The sequence below is a fragment of the Triturus cristatus genome, chromosome 3_2 (assembly GCF_964204655.1).
Source record: "Triturus cristatus chromosome 3_2, aTriCri1.1, whole genome shotgun sequence".
In the NCBI taxonomy this organism is placed as follows: Eukaryota; Metazoa; Chordata; class Amphibia; order Caudata; family Salamandridae; genus Triturus; species Triturus cristatus.
Window position 1 is genome coordinate 406370005 of NC_140584.1, and position 25061 is coordinate 406395065.

Below are 25061 nucleotides of genomic sequence, written 5' to 3' on the forward strand. Positions count from 1 at the left end.
AGACTGGAGATGCTTGAAGCAGGGCTGCGAGACCATGACGACAAAGGGTCAGCCCAAGTTTTGAGGGAGGGTTTTAGATGGGGTTTTCGTTTAGGTTACACAGGTCCTAGATACAGGAGATGAGCAGAGAACCTAAGATCAGCAGCAGAACACAAACAGATAGTTCAAGAGAAATTGGACAAAAAGATAAGGTAGGGAAGGATGGCGGGCCATTTCAGGACTGGCCCTCTGAACAGTTAATCATTTCTCCCATTGGGGTAGGTCCAAAGAAGGAGGCAGGGCAATACAGACTTATACAGCATTTGTCATGTCCTGAAGGGTTCTCGGTCAATGATTTTATCGAAGAGGAAGAGGCTACGGTGTCATATTTATCAGTTGACGTGGCCATGTCACTAGTCGTGACTGCGGGCGCAGCTGTACCAATGGCAAAGTATGACATAAAATCAGTTTTCCGTTTGCTTCCAGTCCATCCAGCTGATTGGGAACTTCTGGGTATCCATTTTGAAAGAAAATGGTACGTGGACAAAGCATTGCCGATGGGCTGCTCTATCTCATGTGCGTTACTTGAGTGCTTCAATATATTTTTAAGTTGGCTGTTTTCACAGTGCACGGGTCACCAATTGGTGACTCACTATTTTGATGTTTTTTTCTCCGTGGGCTCCCCTGGCTCCACAGAATGCCAGAAAACACTGGAAAATTTCCAAGAACTGATGGGGGAGCTTGGGCTGCAGTTGGTATCGGAGAAGACAATGGCCAAGAACGGAACTGTCTTTTTTAGGCATTGAAATAGATTCTAAGGCAATGCAGGCACGTTTGTCAGCTGACAAGAAAGAGAAAATTTTGGATCTGCTAAGGGACATGCTGTCACAGGAGAAAGTTAAGGTTAAAGAAATACAGACACTGTTGGGTCACCTCAACTTCACCTGCAGAGTAGTGAGGGCAGGGAGAACTTTTTGTAGGAGATTGGGGTGGGCACTTTCAGGGCAATGGCTTCCTCATTATTACGTTCGGCTCTCCGCCGGAGTGAAGGAAGATTTGAGAATGTAGAAAGTCTTTTTGCAGTCCTTCAATGGCATTCCGCTCAGGAGAGAGGAAGACCTCACGTGGGATGTGCAAATATTTTCAGATGTGGCAGGCAGCATGGGTTTTGACTTGTTCTGGCAAGGAAGATGGTGTGCAGAACAATGGCCAGCGCAATGGAGGAATGGGGGAGGAGCATAGCATTTCTGGAGTTTTTTTCCATTAGTGGTCGCAGTGACCTTGTGGGGGGAACAACTAGCACACAAGAAGGTTTTATTCAGGGTCAATAATATGGTGGTAGTTAAGATAGTGAATCACCAGTCGGCAAGAGATGAGCAGGTTTTGAAATTTCTGAGAGTTTTTGTGTTAGGCTGTTTGCAACACAACATAGCCTCCAGGGTGTTGCACGTTCCTTGTGTGGACAATGATATTGTGGATGCTTTGCCTCATTCACAGGGGTGGAGATTCTGTGGGCTAGCCAAGGATGCCGACAGGACCCTGATGCCAATACCTCCTCGCTTGTGGTACGTAGATAACGTAGGATGCTACAACGGGTGGTAAGGTCACTTGCGGAGTCCACCAGGGTGGGCTATAGTTTAGCTTGGAGAGAATATTTTGTTATCAGGCACCCAGAGGGAAGGCAACGAGCAGATGATGTTATTCACTTTATTCTGGACTTATTGACAAAGGCTTTTCAAGGGTCACAATCGCCGGGAAGTTGGCAGGGATTGCCTTCATGGGAAAGTTGTTATGGGGCTATCCACGGTCAGCAGGTGAGATTGGGATGAGAATGTTAGAGGGGTGGGCGAGGGAACAGGAGCAAAGGAGACTGAAGAGGAGGCAACTGTCTAGGAGTAGACTGAGTCAGGTGATATGTTCTCTGCCTGAAATCTGCAGAGATGAATTCGAGACATGTTTGTTTTACGACGCTGATGCTGTGGATGTTTTTCGGGGCTTTTAGGGTTTCAGAGATGCTGGGTAATAAAAAGGGTGGGGGTTTAACATGATGGCAGGACATTATTCCACGCAGGTCAGGAGTACAAATATGGTTGAGCCGTCCCAAAACAGATCAGAGGGGGATAGGGAAATGGGTAATGCTACAAGCGTCTGAGCCATCTTTAACTTTCCCGTTTAGATGGGCGTCACAGTGATCCGGTGCATCTGGACAGACAGAAGGTCTGATATTCAGACATGCTAATGGGGAGAGAGTATCAGCCTACCAGCTATTATCAGTACTGAAGAAGGTGTTGAAACATATGGGCATAGATGGATCAGGTTTTGGGACCCACTCTTTTCGCATTGGGGCAGCGTCAGAACCAAATAACAGAGGCTGGGGGCAAGAGGACATTATGCGACTGGGGCGCTGGTCATCAGAATGCTTCAGGCGTTATCTGAGAAGGGAGGACGGGGCTGAGCACACGGTGGCTAATAAGGATGGAAACTTATTCTGATTTTCTCGTTTCAGGTTCTGTGTCCGGCCTTCTGGCAGAAGAAATGATTATTTGAGTCGTGGTGCATTCTCTCATAAAGTGGGCCCAAGTTCAGGTGCACCAGAGCTATTTGGACAAAATTTGGCATTCAATGTACATTGTTTTAAAGTTTTATGGAAAGGAAAAGGGGGAATGTGCTGGAAGGAGTTGATTCCTTGCCTAAATAGTCTGTTGGTGGGCGGTAGGTGCCCTGATGTTTTAGTGCTACACCTGGGTGAGAATGATATGTGCAAGGAAAAGGGGGTGGTATTGATGCGGGCAATGAAAAGGGATTTGGCTTTGCTTAAAGAACAGTGGGCAGGTTGTTTTGTTCTTTGGACGGAGTTTGTACCTCAGAGAGTGTGGCGGGGAGCGATCAACCCGGGAGCTGTGAACAGGGCCACATGGAAAGTGAACACAGAGATGGCTCGATTTTGTTGGGGGTTTAGGTTTTGGCAGGATTTCACATACAGAATTATGCTTTGATACAGTTGAAGTTTTAAGAGGAGATGGTGTACATTTGTCTAGGATGGGCATGGATTTGTACCTGTTGGAGATTAGGGAGGCTTGATTAAGGAGTTTGAATGATCAGAGGCATATGGGCAACACAGCACTAGACTAAAGCGGAAAAGGGGGGCAGAAAAAGGGTCAGTGGACACTCCCCCTCTTTCTGGTTGGCGGGGTTTTGGAAAGTTACCCAGGGTTGGCAGAAGTTTTTGGTTAGCGTTGGAAGTTGGGAACAGGGACAGGGGAAGGGTATGCAGGTAGTTTAAGGTTTAGTATATACATTTGTTATTTACAGTTACAGGAAGGCAGGGATGAGATGTTGGTTTAATAGAAGTGCTTATATTTTTAACTGCAATGCATTGTAATGTTGTTAATATGGTAATGGCAGGGTGGGGGCATGTTAAGGGGATCCCAGAGGCAGGGGTCAAGGGTCAGTTATCGGGTGTTTGGTGAGGTTTTAGTTTTGTAAGGCAGTTACCAAGTATCGTTTTGTCATGTGCACCTGTTTCAATAAAGAGGCCTTTTTCACACACAAAATTGGTCTTTGTTTGTCTGCCCCCCCTCTCTCCCAATGTGGATTTGAGGGGCAGCTGAACGAAGGGAGGTCTGCCCCCTGGGCAGTTTGGGAGGGGTGAGGTCAGGCCCAGGGGGCTGCTATTTTGTATTCCTTTGGGCTATGCAGTGTGTAGCCCAATATTAGCCCAATGTATAAAACCTGGCATGGGGGTTCCCAGCCACCATTTTTGGTTTGGTGGCCTGGTGGCTGGGAGCGTAGTTAGCTGTTAGAATCTTTTTCCCCTCCCTCCCGTCCCTCAAATTTTATTGGATTCTTTGGGGTTATGGGATATTTTGCAGGATGTTGTGGGCCAGCTTTGATTGGGACAGGGTTACTGGTTTGTGTATTGTCGCTTGGACAGGTGCTGGCGGGTTTTGGAAAGTTGACCAGGGTTGGCAGAAGATTTTGGTTAGCGTTGGAAGTTGGGAACAGGGACAGGGGAAGGGTAGGCAGGTAGTTTAAGGTAGTTTAAGGTTTAGTATAGACTTTTTGTTATTTACAGTTACAGGAAGGCAGGTATGGGATGTTGGTTTAATAGAAGTGCTTATATGTTTAACTGCAATGCATTGTAATGTTGTTAATATGGCAATGGGAAGGTAGGGACATGTTTGGGGGATCCTAGGGGCAGGGGCGGGGTTCAAGGGTCAGTTATCAGCTGTATAGTGAGGTTTTAGTTTTGTAAGGTGGTTGCCAGGTATGGTTTTGTAATGTGCACCTGATTCAATAATGCAGCCTTTTTCACACACAAAATAGGTCTCAGTTTGTCTGCCCCCCTCTCTCCCAATGAGCCTTCCTTGAACCACTGATGATTCATCACATAGAGTTGGCTGCTGAACTGATACACCTCTACCTCTCGAGCATCAGCAAAGAACACCAATGCAGAAACTTAAACCGGTGCCATGAGCGACACCAACACCTCACTCTAGACTGCTACAGTGACCTAGAGCAATCCTGTGACCTAGCCTGATACCACAAATGGACCAAGCCAGCAATCAACACCAATACCAATACATGCATACACCAATACCACACTCTAGACCAATCCTGCAACCTAGACCAATACCATGATCTAAACCCATGCCCCCCCCCCCCCCCCAGCCCGTGGCTTCAGACAGCCTCCCGGTGCCCACGGGAGACACGGTCTGTTCAGGGGCTCTGTATAAGGCTCTAAGCTTCTACATGGTGATTTCAAGCAGCCTGAGCCGGATTCTAGGCCGAGTGGGCCATATATGGGGTGAGCTAGATGGGGGGGAGGGAAGGGAGGGTTGGGGTAGTTATGGTTTACTGTTTTTATTGTATATCAACCTGCACCTGCCACATGGCACCGATTGTATGCTAGACTGCTAAATGTCACATGGCTGTGCTACCCCGCCTTAGACTGTATTTTATATGCTAGATCAAGAAACACTATCCTACCCATGTTGGAAAAACAATACGCTGTATGTATCAGAATCATATCAGGTGCTATGTCTTGAGAAAATTAGTAATATGTGTTAAAAAAAAAAATACCATGATCTAAACCATTATCATACTCTAGACCACTACAGCGACTGGGAGCAATCCTGCAACCTAGACCAATCCTGCAACCAAGACCGATACAACAACAGGACTAAGCCAGCAACCAAAACCAATACCATGATGGACATCAATACCACACTCTAGACCACTACAGTGGCCCAGACCAATCGTGTGATCTAGACCGATACTACAACTGGACCAAGCCAACAACTAAGACCAATACCATGATCCAAACCAAGACCACACTCTTCAGCAATTCTGTGACCTAGACTGATACTACAACAGGACCGATTCAGAAAGGGCTTTCTGAATCGAAAATGAGTTAAGAAATCATGAACTAATCACCATTTGGAAAGGGCTTGTTGATGGCATACCTTCCAAATTGTGTTGTGGTAACCTATAAATCAATGGTTTGTAAACGTAATTTTGGTCACATGCCATTGATCAGTTATCGTTTCACAAGTCCAGTTGGTAACTGATTCACAAACAGGAAGTGGTCTCCTGTGGACATGTTCCTCTTTGGGAGTAGGGGTGGGAATTTTCAGGGAGAGTAGGCAGTGAACCAGGCGACCCACTTTGCATTATGGAAACTGCCCTATATACACATAGATAAGTTTGCAAAATAAAATACCTGCTGCAAAACGTTGGTGCGTAATTTGCAACTAACTATGGGTATTGTAGTCCATCTGGCGCATTGCTATCAATGAACAAGTTCCCTCCAGATCTCTTGGAACAACATACACTATTTGGCCACTAGATGACAGTGTTGCAGCGGTGTTTGCTGCCGCTCCCAAGCCCTGGTTACCATGGCAGTCATATAAACTCCTATTTACCTTGCCTGTTCACGTATAGTACCAATTAGTGAAATATATATGGCATATTCATTGCATTGGTATTCATACAGAGCTTTCAATACCTCTTGAGAAAAGGAAGAGAGAGATAGGGAAGGAGGAGCGGCATTCCTCATGGAGCACTTAGGCATGTTAACCATCACGGAACACTCTTAATTAGAATATATGTATTGGATGCCATCTCTCTCTACAAAGTTCTCTCTTCTTTGCTCTCGTCTCTCTAATAGTGAATTTTAACTCCTCTACACTAGCTCTCGTCCTACGAGACTCCCTGGTACTAGTGGTGTTTCATCGCACAGAAGGCGCTGTTGACTGGGTGCAACTCTCGGGCATCAACAACGAAGACCATGCAGCAACCTAGGGGCATATGTACAATGAAATGCCGAAGAGTGGTGCAGCGCCAAATTTGTGAAATTTCCAAAAGGCAGGGATGCACCATATTTACAACAATACAGCTCGCCCCTGTGTTTTCCCTAGCGCTGGTGCTAAAATTAGCTGCCTAGCGCCAAAGGAGACACCCTTGCACTATGGTGTCAATAAATATTGGGAATGATTGTTTATGTGTAGGAAGATGTTCCTACCTGCACATAAACAATCATTCATGGCGTTTTGCTCTTTCTATGTGTGCTACAGCACACATAGAAAATGCAAAACGAGGAGAAATAAGAATATTTCTCCTCGTTTTGCCATTCTAATGCCTGCTCTTGCATGGTGTTAGTTTTTGGGGATGTCTGACATTTATAGATCCTTGTAAATCTAGGGCAGCATCAAAAAGCAATGGGTGGTGCAGTGGAACGCCCACAGCTACACCCATTGCACGCCCGTTTCATGCAGAAAATTGTGTGAAAGGGTGTCATATTTACAAAGCAGCGTTAAGCCATGCAAAGTGGCTCAACGCAGGTTTGTAAATATGGTGCAGGGCATTGCGCCACCAGAACGTCATAAAAAGTGACGTTCTGGTGGCGTAATCCCCTTGTAAATATGCCCCATATACCAATACCTTAAGCAACAATAATTCCACACTCTCGACCACCACAGTGGCCTCTACCATTCCCACGACCCAGACCAATATTGCGATCTGAACCGGCAGAGAACGCGGTGGGGCGGGGTGGAGTGGGAGGGGGGGAAGTTGACAGACGACAGAATAGGTATAATTAAATAAATAAATAATACATATTCCGCCATTTGTCGGCTTCCCCCTGCAGCTCCCTGCCATGCCCTGCCCCTCCCCTCCGCCCCACCGCGCTTACCTGTGCCAGCCGCCGCTGCTCATAGCGCCACCTTAATCCGTTCTGTGACCTAGAACAATCCTGTGACCAAGACTAACACCACGATCTACACCAGTACTGTGATGTAGACCAATGTCACAACCTTGACCAATTGTGTGACCTGCACCAATAGCGCGAGGGTGGGGAATGACATCATTACCCACTCGAGGCTCCTCCTCTCGTGAGTCACGACCCCTGCCCTCACCCAGCAATGGTAATGAACCGCATATTGTAGATTTTCCAGGCAGACAAACAGCAGTCCTGGCTTTTGTGACCCTCGTGACATGAGAATTGTTGGCAGCCATGCGTTTATAATTTTCTAAATCAGAGCAAACCGTGGTGACTACTGTGGTGTCGCAAGTCAAAACGTTAGGTTGCACTAGCCAAATGTAAATGATTCTCAATTAAGCATGCAACATTGACTCACCCGTTATTAATGTCACCAATTGACTGAATGCCACAAACGATGGAACGCTCCAGTCCTGGGGGATTATTTCACAAAAAACTGCATTGTGGTACTTTAGTCTGGATTCCTGTGAATGAACACAATTTGAGTGTGCCACTGAATTATAAGTGTTTGTAAAAGGAAAGCTCAGGACTGGACCACTGTGTCTTTTGTAGAGGGGGTTCCTTTGGTTATCATATATTGGAACAACAATGTGCTCGGTTGGAGTAAGTGACATTGTAGGGAGAACTTGATTCCTGGAAGCCAAACACGAAAATATTACAAAAATATCAAATCCTTATTACACAAAACTCCACAGCAGCTTTGTACTATGGTGCTGTCATTATTTTCATACTTCAGCCCTTTACTCTTCACTTCGCTGTCACTCTACAAACCCAGCTCTTTTCTCTCATTCATCTCTCCACACCTCCTGTATCTCATCACTGTCACTACATACTTTGAAACTACAGGACCCTGATCCCCTGATCCCTTCCCCATCCTTTCTCTCCACAGCCCCAGCATTGCACTGCCTCCATCATTTATAAACAGCCCAGCATCTTGTCACTGACACATTTCTCTACAACTTTTGCATCTCTTCACTCTGCCATATCTGCACCAGCCTAGAATATATTCACTGTCTCATCTATATCCAATTTTAGCCTTTTAGCAGCTCTTCGCTGACCCATCTTTCTACAGACCTTGCACTTCACTGTTACATCTGTCTAAAGCGCACATATGATCAAATTAGCCTATAATTTCAGCACCTTAATACATTTCAGCGAATAGACCATGAGACTGGGTACTCTCTCCTCGCGGGTAATTGTAAGAACGATTATCCATTTTTAACCACACAGCTTTTAGTATCATTCTAAATACACCCATTCTTGCTAAAAAGGAAGCAGAGGAATAAATTCAAACTTTGGTTGGTCAAATGTGGAGTCCCAGGATTAAAAACATGTCACTAGGTTCCATAGTTTCCAACTAACCCACTAGACCCCAACTGGAGTGGCAGGCGAAGCGGCTTCACTTCCCAGGGGTTTGTCACTTTGTTATGGGCTGCTGGGCAACCCTCCCCCAGACACAGAAAGGGGGACATGCTTTGAGTGATGGAGGCCATCTCTGTCTCATGGTGGCATGGTGTCTGTTCTATTCCATCACTGGCAGCCCAACCAGGTGGTGCTTATGGTGGCCAACTTTTTATGCAGAACACTTTGCACACCCGATGCTTTGCATGTGCAGCGGCATAAGAAGACTGCTGCCTAGGAATGAGGCGACTATGAGTTGCATAGACCACATTTGGGTGTTTCATATGCTATCGCCCTCCTCTAGATCAGGCCATTTTAAAAAATATAACTTGGGCACGTATTAAGCATTTTGAGTGTGATTACTATTAATACTTTGAGTCCCAACCCTTTACCATTCCCTTGAGTAAGCCATGACTACTTGCTATTGTCACCTTTGAGAGGCCAGTTTACAAAATGAACAATTCTGTTATCCAAATGGAATAAGCTTGTTTTAAGCACTAGCATGCCAATGGTAAAGATCAATATCCTGAAACACACAAAAGGTGATTGGAGGCTGCTTGCATTAAGTCTAACCACTGGCAATAGCTCGGGGTAGCATCCCAACCCATCATTCTTTTGCTCACCATGCCACCTCAGTTTGGACCCAGTCAAATGCAACTCAGTCTTGACCCTGCTCCTCATGGGAACAGTCCAGCTCGAACTGCTAAGCCAAACCCTCCCTAAACTGGGGCACAAACAAACTAGGACCGGTTTCACCCTAGTTATGGGCTCATTAGCCGGGTACAGCTTGGTTCCAGTGTCACAATGAGCACAGGATCCACACCTGGACATACCCATGCCACTTAGGCTGAAACACACTAAAGGTGATGGAAGACCTTTTGCAATAAGTCTAACCACTGGCAATCGTTTGGGGTAGCACTCCAACCCATCGTTCTTTTGCTCACCATACCACCTCAGTTTGGACCCAGCCATATGCAAATCAGGTGGATAATTTGTTCTTTAAAGTGCGTTTGCATAAGGGACTATAGTCCCGCTGTCCAGAGAAATAGAGGAAATAGAAATAAAAGTTTGGAATCAAATGATCTACGCTAGATTCGCATCAAAACCTGCACTCAGCACAGCTTTTTATGATAATTTCAGTAAGGATTGGTGAAATCTGCGGGTGCATACTTACAACTTTTTTGTGAATAGGGTGCTTGGTTTTTAATCCTGGCCTCATCAATTGGCTAAATTGAGTGCTCTTGGACAATTGCTTTGCTCTGTTTTAGGGAAGATTGGTACTCTTTACACGCATTGTAAAAGCTGGTAGTAAGTGTGTGGTGAAAATGTGTACTGAATGACATCTGGGCAGGAGCAGTGTCCAGTCATACGGTATATTCACCAAAACTGGATATAGTGGTAATTTCATAGCATTTGGAGCCAGCAGCTGTGTGATGCAGGCATGAGTCTCCTACTTTTACAGACTGTTAGATCCTTTGCAAATCACACTCTTTTACCCTGTGCCTCTCTCCACTTGTCTCACAGTAGTTGAACACTTTGAAACAGGCTTATTGGAAGAAATAAACACCAAAGGCATATTCCCAATCCAGAACCCCAGCACGGTGTTCGTTAAAACATTCAGAGAGGTTTAATGGCAGGTGTCTGTATTTGAATCTCTATAGTGGAACATAATCCTAAAGTTGCTTTGTGCTGGACATCTCCTGAGCTTGAACTCCCAGCTGCCGACAGGCTACTCTTTTGCAGAATTGTTAAGCTGCAGTGCCTCTTTGTGGGCAGAAGAACAGGAGCCACGACTGTTGGACAAACCTGCCACCCCAGCAGCACTCTTTAATGGGGGGTGGGGAGGGTGGGTACAAGGTGGAAACATGAAGATTAGAGGGGGGAATGGATCCCTCAGCCGCCTTAAGATTCAGCTATGTGGGCTTTAGCATCATAACATGGCACTTTTCCAGCACAGCCATGTACACCACACCTCCCTCTACTGCACTCACCCAAACTGATTTATTTTCATGAGAACCTACCTACTACTGTTCCAAGCCACCCACTCATCTTTATCCACCCAGTGGAGCCAAGAGCTGGTACAGCACGTGATTTAGATATTGACAGATGGAGTTTACTTCACCTGGATGGTGGAGGACAATACCAAGGGGCATCCGTCTTCCAAATTTGTAGTAGTCCACCAGCCTAGCGGAAAACTCTCTACATTAACAGAAACCACAGTCATGGTGGTTCCTGTCAATGTAGGAAAAGTTTGACTGACAGAACCCTCAGCCAGGACGGCCGGTCAGCAATCTTTTCGGGAAGCGGGAGTTCATTTCTGAAAAGCAAACAACTAATGGCCCCCACTTCCTAGGATTTTTCTCCCATGGTTTGGGGGTTATTGTGTTTTTTCCTGTCCCTTGCCACCAGGTTTTTCTTGCTGGTGACTGACAGGAAAGACTTTACACCGTCAACCCTAAATGTGGTGGATGATATACAGTCCTACCTCTGATGGCCCGATGGAGTAGGGGCTGTTGGAGGAAGGAATTTACACCATCCACGCAGGCTCCATCGATGGAATACGTATGGTCTGTCAAACTGTAAATGAGCCAGGTGGTCTGAGGGTTTGGTGGACAAGGCACTCCATTGCTTTTGCGAAGAAGTACCCTTTCTATCAAACTCTAACTCAGGTCTTTTGTTTGTAATGCTGTGTGCTATGCAAGTTCCTGGATCATAACAAAAACAAGCAAAAGATAGCCTGGAGTGGTTCTGTCTTTCATATGTGCTGTCACTTTTTGAGCTTCAATACCATGATGTGTGACGCAGATCCATTGCACACCGAGGAGTGGGTTCTTAACCTCATGGCAAGAGTTGAGATGTAATAGGATCTGCTTTTAAATAGGATTAGAAACCATTGCCACGCCAGGGCATTCAAAGAAGCAAGTTCCTGTACTAAGAGATCACTCTTGTGAAGCAGTAGCATAGCTAGACCTACCGGGGCGGGCGCTAGCTAAGTTTGCCTCCCGGTGCAGGTAAAGAGCGGGGTGGCAGCTGGCGGATGACTTGTTCTCAAGCGGGGGGCTGTCGTTACATCGACTTGCAGTAGATGGCGTGCTGACATTAGAAATTTATCATTTACTATTCCAACTCCAGCCTACGTAACAGTAGGGAAGGTGTTGGAATAGTAAACTATACTATTCCTAATGTTCGCACGCCATCTACTGCAAGTCAATGTAATGACTTGCGTAGTAATGGCTTTGCGTGGTAACAACGCGGTTGTTGTAACTGATCCAGAGGAAAAGGGCAATATTTACATATCCGCGCTGCGTCACAGACCCGTCATCACACTAACTCATTCATACACACATTCAGTGGTGGGGCCCATAACACCAACACTCATACGTCTCACTCCGAATCTGCACACAGGAGGAAAGAAGCGCTGGACATGTGGGGTACCTTATTACCTATAGGAAGAAAATTCTTTACATTATATACATTATGTACATCTGCATATGTATAATCCTAACTTTAACATCAAGGCACTCCACCACTTGGTCGACGGACCAATTAGTTGGACTGGTTGATGATGATTTAGAACCAGCTAAAACACATTTAAAGTTTCGGAACCTTTAATTAATCAATACCTGATTAAAAGAATCACAAACTCATTTTCTGTTAATCAAATGTTTAGTTTATCTAATTAGTTTGCTTTCATTTGCATAATCGGCATTTTAATCAACACAGAGTTTTCAAATGAATATTTGGCTCAAATTAGCATGACAATTATATTTACCTAAATCTTGATACCGGTGACCATTTCCCAAAGAAAAGATTATGTCCAAAGCGCTTTGGACATAATAATGGCCTAAGTTGAACCATTTTTTTAACTGAGGACGTTCACGGCACTGAATAAAGCTAAAACTTGCCAGTGAGTAGGATCTCGTTTTTAATGTTGAGAATTGTAATTCCTTTTCTTTTCTCATGGGGACCAGCACGACACGTGTGTGACATTTGCACTTACAGTGCATACTTTAGTTTCTTTCACTGTTTTCTTCTTCACTTATGAGAAATATTACTTTGGAACAAATTTCCTTTTTATGATGAGAAAGCAACCGATGATGATAAGTGGGTGTGCTAGCGAGTACCAACTAGCCAGCTCCCCTTGGTGGTGCGACCGTGAGGTGCTTTCTTTCCTCTTTCAAACTTTTTTCTAAAAAACAATTTCTTCTATATTCTTTCTCACACTTTTTCCTAATCTTCTCTATTTTGGATGGGAATTTTGGTGCTGCAGTATAGTGACATTGTGAGATAAATTGGACATACAGACACTAGAAGTAGCGGGATGTGGCTGCACGATTGGGGGAGTCATTAGGAAAATTAGATCCTCCATGTGTCTGAATTTTGAGGTTATCTGTCCTTTGAGTCAGGCCCTATTTGCTGATAATGTGTTGAGTGGGGGGCGGCTTGACTCTTCTTCCCCCTGTGCTCCTTTCTGTGTTGATGACTAGCTTTCCTGACAATTCCTTGAATAGGCAAAACGGCATTGACGTGTCAGGACAGAAACAAATGAAATGCCTCAGTCACATCCATCAGGTGGGCAGGGCATCTTCACACCCTTCAACAGCCTGCACACTAATCTTGTGCAGTTCCCACTAATCCGTAGGATCGGAGCGTTTGTGGACAACATAAACTTTGGGTGTGGTCCCTAGACTGATTCCAGGCACCCCTGTAGTACATGTTGTCATAAAGACCAGCTAGCTCATGGTGCCACCATAAGCCCCACTAGCCCAAACAAGGAGCAAATGTTTTCTGGAAACTAGTGAACATGACATCCCTGACCGCTCAGGGATCGTGGAAACAGGTCTAAAACCTTTTCGCTCAGTCACTCGTGCACTCTTGTTCTCAGAGAAATATACAAAGAATACACAATTGGACATTTTCAATATATTTATTGAACCAATGTTATTCTTGTATAGACTACATATGCTGCGATAATCAGTAGACAGAAGCAGATGAAAGTGATTACAAGCACCAAAAGAGTAGATCGTAGATACAGTTCAACCCTGGTGCTAAGACAGTGTATAGATGAAGGCATACAACACAGTGTAGTAATCAAGCGTACTCCTACTCTGCAATCCCGGCTGTGTGTATGTCTAGAGTGTATGTAGGTGTAGATCCAAGAATCCCCCCATGGGGTGATCCAACCCCATTACCTGGCGGGAGAGAATGTAGGACCCCGTCTTGGTCACAATTTGGACACCCCTCATGGAGATGTCATACAGCTGCTTGGCGAAGCCTCAGCATGCAGGGACCCTCGGTGTCATCGGAAGTGTCTCCTCTGCTAACCCCCGGAAATGCTTCTTTATTTATAATAAAAAGCATCCTTGCGATGTACACACAGATTAGCATTGTTGAGGATATGTAGATAGCCCTGTCGCCCTGTGGATGAAGATAGAATGACATTTGTACATCATGCGTAAAGGCCATGAACTCGGGGTTCGAGGCATCGTGATAATGTTGCGCAAAGCCAGATGTGTAAAAAAAGTAGTTTCAGAGAAACAAATCCAACATTGTCATGCACACGCATATGTGCAAAGGTCACAGCAAATAATGTTAGTGTGCAGAAACAAGGACAATGTAAGAAAATGGGCTGTGTTGCTACATGGGCCTACCTCATGCACATAACACTAATAAATGGTGTTACCATCTGGTGCCCAATCTGCTTTAGCAAGGCACACAGAAATGGTGGACCTGTAGGAATGCACTGCCCTATATGCCTTACTTTGTTGAACCACCTCTGGGAGAAAGATAAAAAAATGTCCTGCAGGTGCTGACTTTGGATACAAATCCCGTTTAATACACTTGCTAGAACATCTAGCCCAAGCTGTTGTGTAGCTTTTGAATGTACCTTGTGCCCACTGTTCTTATTGAGGTGCTCAGCGTGCTCTGAAAGGCCTCTAATGGCCCATCTGTTTCCGAAATTCTACATCCTATTAGTCCCCGGAGACCTTCTTCTCAGTGGCGGCTCCTCCATTATGGTGGAGGAGCATAGCCCCACTGCTGATTGTCAGCAGAGGCAAACATGAAAAATAAAATGAAAAAAACCAATGTCATTATCATTTTATTTTTCACTGAACCAGAACCAGCTGAGTGTTAGGGCAGGGTGGGACCATCCTGATGGGCAGCAGAAGGGAGGACACATGGTGGACACCATAAATGCGCATGTCGGTTTGACTGACCTGAGCTGTGTTATACAGCTGGGTGGAGAACAGACAAAGGCTTCAAGGCCCTGTCTGAGTGCCAAACCAGGCCACTCAGACCAATCCTGTCGCTTCTCTCATGCTGGTAATAGTATTCTGAAAAAACCAACAGCGGACCCCACCGAACTCAAAAATTACCGCCCCATCTCGCTTCTTCCATTCCCGGCCAAAGTCATCGAGAAAGCCGTCAACAACCAGCTCGCCGCTTTCCTCGAAGCCAACAAATCCCTCGACTCCTCACAGTCCGGCTTCCGAGCCAAACACAGCACTGAGACCGCCCTCATCGCAGCAACAGACGACATTCGAACTCTACTGGACAACGAAGACACAGTCGCCCTCATCCTCCTCGACCTCTCTGCAGCATTCGATACAGTCTGCCACAGCACCCTTCTACAACGCCTCAATAACATCGGAATCCAAGGAAAAGCACTTGAATGGATCACCTCGTTCCTCACCGGAAGAACCCAGAGAGTCCGCCTTCCTCCATTCAAGTCCGAGGCCTCTGAAGTCATCTGCGGCGTCCCTCAAGGATCCTCACTCAGTCCCACCCTCTTCAACGTACACATGAGCCCCCTCGCGGCCATCGCACGCCGACACAACCTCAACATCATCTCCTACGCGGACGACACTCAACTAATCCTTTCTCTCACCAATGACCCTAGCACCGCCAAAACTAACCTACACGAAGGAATGAAAGAAGTTGCCGAATGGATGAAACAAAGCCGTCTGAAACTGAACTCAGACAAAACTGAAGTCCTCATCTTAGGTACATCCCCCTCTGCATGGGACGATTCCTGGTGGCCTGAAGCCCTCGGAAAAGCACCCATCCCGACAGACCACGCACGGAACCTAGGCGTCATCCTGGATTCTTCACTCTCAATGAACAGACAAGTCAGCGCCGTATCCTCTTCCTGCTTCAACATTCTTCGCATGCTCAGAAAAACATTTCGCTGGATCCCCCTCGAAACAAGGAAAACAGTTACCCACGCTCTTGTCACGAGCCGACTGGACTACGGAAACACCCTCTACGCGGGTACTACCGCAAAGCTCCAGAAGAAACTCCAACGAATCCAAAACGCATCAGCCAGGCTCATATTAGACATCCCTCGCAACGAACACATCTCTGGTCACCTTAAAGACCTCCACTGGCTACCCGTCAATAAGAGGATCACCTTCCGACTGCTTACCCACGCACACAAATCACTCTACGACATCGGACCAGATTGCCTCAACTCTCGACTGTCCTTCTACACCCCCTCCCGCCAACTACGATCTTCCAGCCAAGCCCTCGCCACTATACCTCGCATCAACAAGACCACCATGGGAGGCAGATCCTTTGCATACCTGGCTGCTAAAACATGGAACTCACTCCCCGCCTACCTTCGCCTCACCCAGAACCACCTAGCGTTCAGAAAGCAGCTTAAAACGTGGATATTTGACAAATAACCCTCCTCCCCTTCCTAAGCGCCTTGAAACCCTCTGGGTACGTAGTGCGCTATACAAATTCTATGACTTGACTTGACTTGACTATTCCGAGCATCAGAGAGCCGTCTGAATTGCCATCTGGGAGTCTGCGCATTTCATTATTTTGTTAGTGATGTTTTTGTATTTTCCCCACGCTGCCTCACCACTTGGCATTGAGAGCAGCCGCCACTGCTTCTACCGGAGGATGAACGTTACCTACCAGTCTAACCGGAATCATAACATTGAACAGCAGCAGCACTGGAGGTTGCCCTGTTAACTCCAGGTAGACCGGATACCACTCTTGAGTCATCCACTAAGGGATAAACAGGATAATTTCTGCTACTTGCCTCCTGACCTGTACCACCGTCGTTGGAATCCTCCAAAGTGGGGGAAATGCATAATATAACTCAGCACACCTGAAGAATAACGTTTGTCGCCAGTGCTCCCAGGGCAAGTCTCCAACTGAAATAACGTTCCATAGGAAAATTCAGCATGGAGTCAAACAGATCCAAGTTTCACGGATCTCAGTGGTTCTGTCGTGCTTGCACTGACAAAGTATCCAGTTGCCAATCTCTGGGATTCACAAAATGGAGTGATTCCCAATCGGTCACCTTGGAAAGGCCTGACAAATATTCCAGTTCGGCCAACATTCTCAACCTGATTTCTCCCCAGATGATTGTCACAATGTACCGCTGATAGTCTGTCCGTTCTTAGAGGGATACAGTACCTTGCCTCTGGCAATTGTCTTCACTGTAAAAGAGCCTTATAACAGCCCCAAGCAATTTATATGGAATTCAGATTCCCGCCTTGACCAAAGTCCTCCTGCCAATACATTGCTACAGCAGGCCTCCCGGCCTAAACAGCTGAAGTCACTATCATATCTGGGTTTGCACCTAAGATGACTTGACTGTTCCATTCTTCCATGTGTGCTAACCACAATTCCAATTCCATCTTGGTCTCCTCTGCCCTCTGACAAGGGTACCCAATGTGAGTAGGATAGACCTCTCTGCAGGTGGATACCCTTCATCCTCTCCACAGGTTGGTAGTGGGGTGGACCTGTGAATGTCACCTGCATTAATGCACATAGTCTCCCCACTACTCTGGCTAAAACCCTAATAGGGACCTGGGGCTTGCAAGCACCTTCCTTATCTACTTGTTGAGCATCCAAATAGGTAACTTCAGAGCCACTTGCAATGAATCTGTTTTGAAACAGCTCTCATGGCTGCGTAGCCAAGGAACTGAGCAGTCTTTTCCTCGATGGTCACTGAAATCTGGTTATGAGGTAGCTCAACTCCCCCTGGGTTTGGAGCCAGACTGGCTGAAGGAACAAAAGTTTGCCTTCTTCAAGTCTCATCTTACATTTATTTGTGAATTGCCAGGCTCTTTACAAGTTAATGAAGTTTTAGGGTCCACCCTAACTGGTCCTGTAATAGTTGCACATGCTAGGAGATGACTGTGTTTTTTACCAGCTTCTGAACATCCCTGTCCACCAATACTGATGCACTTTAGTGAACCTGATTAGGGCTGAGTGTCAAATCTGAAGTGGGGTTTGGATGCACTACAGTCAGAAGCCTACATCCGTCTTTAAAAGCCAGGTGTTTTGAGAAATTATCTACACATATTTGGAGAAACAAACCAAACTGACACTTTGCCACGGATCCTCCCGAGTAAGTGTCCGAAGTGAACTTTTATCTCTCTCTCCAGGGTCTGCCATAGCTACTCCTGCCTCTGGAAGGAAGGAAGGAAAGGTGATGTCTTTCTCCTATCCTGCCACTGCTGAGAGTATTGATTTTGCCGGGCCTTGTTCGTCAATGATCCATTGCTGGCCAAACACCACCTGCTACGACCTGCCTTGCCGAAAGAAATTCTAGCTAAACACATTTGTCACCGTTGATTGGGCCTTTTCCAAAGCAGTGTAGCTGCCCATATTATTGGTCATTTTCCTAATGAAGGAGTCTCCAAAACGTTGGCCTGGTGCAACTATCACTAATTAGATTGCTGCCTGGTCCCTCTACTTAGGGTCAGGGAACCCTTTTTCCTTTCTGTGGCGAACGCACAGTTGGTATTGCCCAGAAAGCGCATCATTCCTTAGATCCACCCCTTCAATACATTTGGAACCACAGGACTCCAGGTGTCCTCCGCGTCAAGGATCTTTGCCAGAGAACCAGGGACGAGACATTGGCATTGTGTCACCACTTTCAAGCTCCCATGGAAATCTTCCTATGCAGTTCAATGTCACAGCCCAAAACTATCTCAGGCATCCTGTCAAATGTCTTGTTCCAAAGAATTCCCTGGTTGGGGATCCCCCTCTTCTTTATGCAATATGGCCTTCGCTGTATGCTTGAGATGACGTCACAACTCTTCTCTCAAAGGTCCACTATGCCCCGGTCCCTCCTTTGTATGACAAGCTCTTCAAAGATTTTGACCTCGGGGTTCTGCCTGGCTTCCCTCCCAGTTTGGGATGCGCCTTCAAACCTATCCTTTTTTTTTAATGCAGATTTATATAGCGCGAACTCGACCCCAAGGTATTGGCGCGTTTTACATGAGCACCAGTTACATCACACATTCATTGTTTGGAAGGTACGGGGAGACTAAGTGATTTGTCCAGAATCCTTATCCTTTGCGGCTCTGAAGCCTCTGATGCTACCTGACGGACATGGTCCTCCATGGAATCCCTCATGACCCGCGTGGCGCTGCAGGTCAGGGGAGGATCACCATCATGGGATTCTTCTTCATATGAGCGCGTGGCGGGTCCCTTTCCTCATGCTTGCCTTCCATCTGCTCTGCCATGTTAGGTGCTTGGCAGACAATAATCACACAAAGTGGACTGTGATGCCCAAAATAATCCTGCAAAGGCAAAATGAACACAAATCCAATGGAAGCATGCTAGCAGTGAATAGGAAGCCCTTCGATTGATAGGAGTTGTACTGTGGACTAAGCCGCTTCAGCTTCCAGACCACAGTTGATGAGACATGTTGGCTAGTGTTAGTGGGGCAGTTAAGCTATTCCGTTGTAGGGCATTCGAGGCTAAACCCTCCAGCGCCCCCTAGTGGCGGACCGAGCGAAATAGTTTGCTTCTTACCCAGACCCCAGAAATATGGCCCGTAGTACTGTGTGACCTGCTATATGTCTGTGTGGTTGCAGGCAGTAGCGGCTGGTGACATTTGAAAGTGGTGAAGCGTAAAAGTGTTGAATGAGTGCCGATCTGATGTACTTCGATACCGGCACCTTTTTTGTGAAATTCACTGGGAGCAGCAAACTGAGAGTGTCCCAGCAGAGGGTATATGTACTGGGCGGAAGGGGGGGGGGGCACACCCTCACTTTATTAATACTGTTATTGCCAGGTAGTTGTAAGTCCATCTAGGCCCTATTTACAAAGGAACTTGTAAAAATGCATCACTCCCAATTGTAGATTTTCTCTGCGTTTGGCCATGAAACATAAAGTTGTGGCGTGAAATGCTGACATGCAAAAAATTATAAAATGAACGTATGGTACAAAGAGCTGAGCTCCCCAGTGGAGCGTTTTAAAGGGCACACAGAGTCCGAGGCCCTCCCAGACTTAAAACATGCAGACAATTCAAACCTTGTGGGGATCGATCAAACAGAGGAAAGAAGAGAAAGGTGCGCAAAAAGTTACAACTCACGAGTGGTGAAAAGGCGTGGACTGTTTTTCAGGGCAATACTCTCTCCAGTAAGATGTCCAAAGGAAGCAAACTGCAGAATTCTTCCCTAGCCTTGCCTCTCCTTTGGCACAGATGTGTGTCGACGAGCCATCCCTTCACCAGGGCAGCAGGGGCCCGGCTGATGGGTCCCTGCACTCTAGCTGATTGATGCTGGAAGCTAGAGTCCTCTCTAATACCAGCCGGACAAAGACCAATCCACACTGGGGGAACTGCACTTAAATATTTGGAAGGTGATGGTGGGCTTACAGTACATTCCCAAATGTTGGAATGTATGGCTCTAGGCCCACACACAAGCAGACGTGGGGATAACTCGATGCCTGTAAACCTGAGACTCGCAAAGATTTGTTTCCCTCCTCTCTTTTTTTGGGGGCAACTTACTCGCCTCTCCTTTTGGAATGCAATCAGCAGCTCACTCCCGTTCAACCCGCTTCTAGTCTCTGCTGCCACGTGGGCAAGAGAGTAGTTTCTCACCTCTCTGGGATTTTTGGATCCCTGGGCAGAGAGGGAATGTGTGAGGCCCCTTTAAATTACATAGACAGGACACATTCAGGGCTTTCTGCATCTCAATAGAGGCCCCTGCCCCTGAAGCGGCAGCCCCTCCCTCTCGGCCACCTACAAGCACCTCTTAACAGCTCATCAAGGGCTGAAGGAGTGAGGGTGACTTAACTCCAGAGAGGGTTAATACTGCCAGGGGGCTAAACAGCAGGGCAATAGCCATCCCACGGTGAATCTGCTGCGTGGGTGGGGGGTGGCGGCCTAATTGCCGGACAAACCTGAGGAATGTGTCTTCTTGCAACTGGGAATGAGGGCCCCCCTCCCTTCTGGTTCCCCTTGCTACACCATGGCAGTGAGGCCAGGGGAAGGGGGCCTCATAAGGGGGCGCACTTGCAAGGTGGCACCTTTCATGCCATGGTCTGACTCTGTCGCATTGGTGCGGGCCCCAAGTTGGAGGGCTGACTACGGGCCCTGGGCAGCTGCCCACACTGCCCATGCCTAGCATCAGCCCTGTTGTGCGGGAGCAGACCACAAACACCCATTGTCACCGAAACTGAACTGTGGTCACACAGGGAAGGCTTTGAGAGACAGCATCAGTAAATGATTCTTGGGTACCATTCTAAGAAAGGAAGGCTCGACATCCAGTGATGTACACACATGGTCGTATAACAAACAGCAAAGGCCGCCGACATACTGTTATAAAATTAGGCAAATGTTCATTTTGTGGGAGACTACACTGTCTATAATCAACTGTGGTACCAACAGCTCTGCACCCACGATGGCCTGTAAAGAAGCAAGGCGATGCAGCAAGTTGGCCCGCACACACACCCTGCAGGTTCATTTCATCCCCTACCTCAAAAGACAACAGAAGTGACGTAAAACACAGACATGTGCAAGGCACACAATAACAATACCGCGACTTCCTGATATACACACACACGGCAGGTGGTTGCTCTTATTCTAGCTGGCTATCATGCATTCACAGAGCTGCATTCACTGCACATATATGGGGTGCATTTTTTTTAGAATAATATTTATTTTGAGGTTATATTATTCATGGGTTTGGCATCTCTTCATCTTACCGGCCAGCACACAGCCTCTGCCCTCGCCGTGCCCCTTTCTTCTCTGCAGGATGAAGTACTGGTTGGCCCTCTCTGTGAACCACAAGGCAATGCTGCGGGCTCTGCTGAACATACTCCGCATGACCCGAAACACAACAGCAAGCAAGGCGCTCACTGGTGCTGGCGGAGGGACGCTGTGTGTAAAGAAGCCTCCGGGCTCACAGGCAGCAGAGGGAGAAGGGGCAAACCCCAGGCTGTTTAACAGCTGCTATAGGTGGGGCAGAGGTGCGCATGTCGGGTTGGCCGGCGCAAGCCGGCCGGCCAATCCGGCATACGCACTCTGCAGTCTCCGGTGTCATCCCAGCTACTGTCAATCAGCAGTAATCACACATGCCCCACATTCACCAGTTAGCCATTGAAGCCATTATAAAAATGTTAATATATCCGTTCCTCCTTTAGGGCCGAGGAGCTTTGCAGCAGGCGGGGCGAGGCTCCTCTGCACCAAAGGAGGATCCATCGCTGTGGCTGCTTGTGTATTAAGTCACTCATTTCGTAAGTGTTGCAGTAAGGATGACTGTTGTGTTTGAGATGGCTGCTTGTGTATTAAGTCACTCATTTCGTAAGTGTTGCAGTAAGGATGACTGTTGTGTTTGAGATGGCTGCTTGTGTATTAAGTCACTCATTTCGTAAGTGTTGCAGTAAGGATGACTGTTGTGTTTGAGATGGCTGCTTGTGTATTAAGTCACTCATTTCGTAAGTGTTGCAGTAAGGATGACTGTTGTGTTTGAGATGGCTGCTTGTGTATTAAGTCACTCATTTCGTAGGTGTTGCAGTTCGGATGACTGTTGTGTTTGAGATGGCTGCTTGTGTATTAAGTCACTCATTTCGTAAGTGTTGCAGTAAGGATGACTGTTGTGTTTGAGATGGCTGCTTGTGTATTAAGTCACTCATTTCGTAGGTGTTGCAGTTCGGATGACTGTTGCTTTTGAGATGTATTTTTGAGCTCTGAGTTGGTCTCTACTGCACTTTAGGTGGTTGGTTCCCTGTGTGTTGTCTTTCATGTCAGCCTGCACAGCTGGTATGTTTGTGGTATCAAGGGTTGGTAGGTGAAGCGTGGTGTGGTAGAGTGTGTGATTTATATTTGTTGCTGAAAAGGGAGTAGATGTGGGTTAAGAGGAGTTTTTATGCATCTAGAAAGGATGTGGTTGCGTTGCTTCATTCTTTGTTTTCTACATTCATGTGAGTACATTTGCGGGCTTTGTCATTTACCATCATTATATGTTGACATGCAGGTCAATTATTACAATGTACTTTACTATTATTACATTTGATGTTGACGTACATGTCATCTGGTCATCATCAGATGTTCTGCGTTTGTCTTCCTGTTATTTCCATGCATGTATCTTTCAGCAAATGCAAATTATTCACTGGACAATTGCATTGTGTTCTTTTTCCCTGTAAAGAAGGGAGAAGTGTTATACCTGCTGCTCAGCCAGTGTGAGTGTGGTGCAGAATGCTGGTGCGTGGTGATGCTTGGAATGTTGGATGTCTGTGAGAGTCAGTTGGAGGATGGGCTGAGCAGCAGGAAGGCTGCTGCTGGTGGGGCTCTTCACTATAGCTCTCGATCTTAACTACTTAATAAATCATGTCACTCAAGCTACACCTGGACTATTGGACAACATTTATATTACAACAGTGCCTAATTACGCTTAATAGTCCCAACAATTCATGTATCCATTGCAGAGCTTCGTCGACGTGCGGTACATGGCATGGACTCTCAGCATGCGCCAGTTTTCTCCAGGGAGGAGACGCACCAGCATTGAGTGCTCTGCCACTTGGTTCTGGTTCACCAGGAGCGGCACCAGAGGCCGCCACTGGGAGTCTGTGCAGGCATGCAGGCTCTGGCATTGTCACAGGTCTCCAGCTAGGCACAAGTCCGCTTCTGGGCTTCGGTGCGTTGAGTTGTAAATTGCAGGGTCAAAGGTCACAAGACTGCCTCAAGGCAGTCTCCTACATGTGGCACAACCCTGTCTAAGGTCACTGTGCTGGTTTAGAGGCACAGTCCGCTCAGGTTCAATCAGCCTTCCCAGTGGCCCAGTCCGCGCAGGCACACTTCAGGAGGTTACAGTGGTAGAGTTCGCATGTGCACATCCTCAGGCCATCACAGTGGCACGATCCGCTTATGAACAACTTCAGGATTAAAGTGGCACAGTCTGCTTGGGCACAGCTTATGGACTGTGCCATGGTGCATGTTGCTCAGGTATACAACTTTAGGTTCATAGTGGCATAGTCCACTCGGACACCACTTGAGGACTGTGCCATTGCACAGGCAACTTGGCAAGAGAGACTGCTCTCTGAACTATTGTTCTGTTAAAGCAAACTTTTAGGTTTGATTTGACCATTGCGTGCACTGTTCATGGTGAACATATTGTGTTCTTCAAGTGCTTTAGATCGCCTCCTTTAGCAATGACTTCTTTTTCTCCGGAACCTTCAGCAGTTGACTTAAGACATTGTCAATCACATAAGCCTACAAGAGTATTTTAGTCTGCCCATTGTTCTGTTGGCTGTTAGGATGTGTCTTGCCACCCTCAGTGGAGGAAGGAAGGACATGAGGGACTATTTCATAAGTAAAATCAGGCAGCAAGAAGCCGGTTAGCACTGGTGTGTGAGCACCTACAAAAGCTTCAGAAAAATGAATGCTACAGTGAACAAGCATTTACAATGGAATGGTCTCGGCATTGGTAAAGTTAGAGCTATTGGCATTGCTCATGACATTATTTTTGTTTATGTTTTTAAAACATTTAAAGAAACGGCATTGTCATGAGCAATGCCAATAGCTCTAACTTTAACAATGCCGAGACCGATTGCATTTGCACCCACACAGAGCCACACACACAAAGCCACCCACACACACAGAGCAACCCACACAGAGCCACCTACACAGAGATATTCACATAGAGCAACCCACACACAAATAGAGCCACCCACACAGAGCCACCTACACACACACTGTTACCCATACACAGACAGAGCCACCCACGCATAGAGCCACCTACAAAAAAAGCCACCCACACAGAGGCACACACATACACACACACACACATAGAGCCTCCCACACACACACACACAGAGCCACCCACACTTACAGACCTTCCCCAAGGTTCATGAGTGACATACGCACTCTGCACGTGACCTCAGTGATGAGCTTCCTCCGCTTCATACCTATACGTCTCCCACTGCTTTATATATGGCTCCATTACATGCACTTGGTAACTGAGGGTGGATTATATAATTTTAATTAAGAGTGATTGAGTGGAAATATAAAGACAGAATACTAAGGGTGTGAAATACAATTCTAAAATGCACACTACCAATTCGCCAATAGCCAGGTTTCAAAATCAAAACAGATAATAGCTCGGGACTCCTAATATGTAAATCATGCTCTGACGTTTGGCCTGTC

The 25061-nt window shown here is 46.6% G+C and overlaps 1 pseudogene; it reads right to left on the minus strand.

Annotated features, from left to right (window-relative positions):
* Window positions 1-24722: 24722 nt before the first annotated feature.
* On the minus strand, window positions 24723-24817 carry LOC146857441 (Nuclear RNase P; annotated as a pseudogene).
* Window positions 24818-25061: the final 244 nt, after the last annotated feature.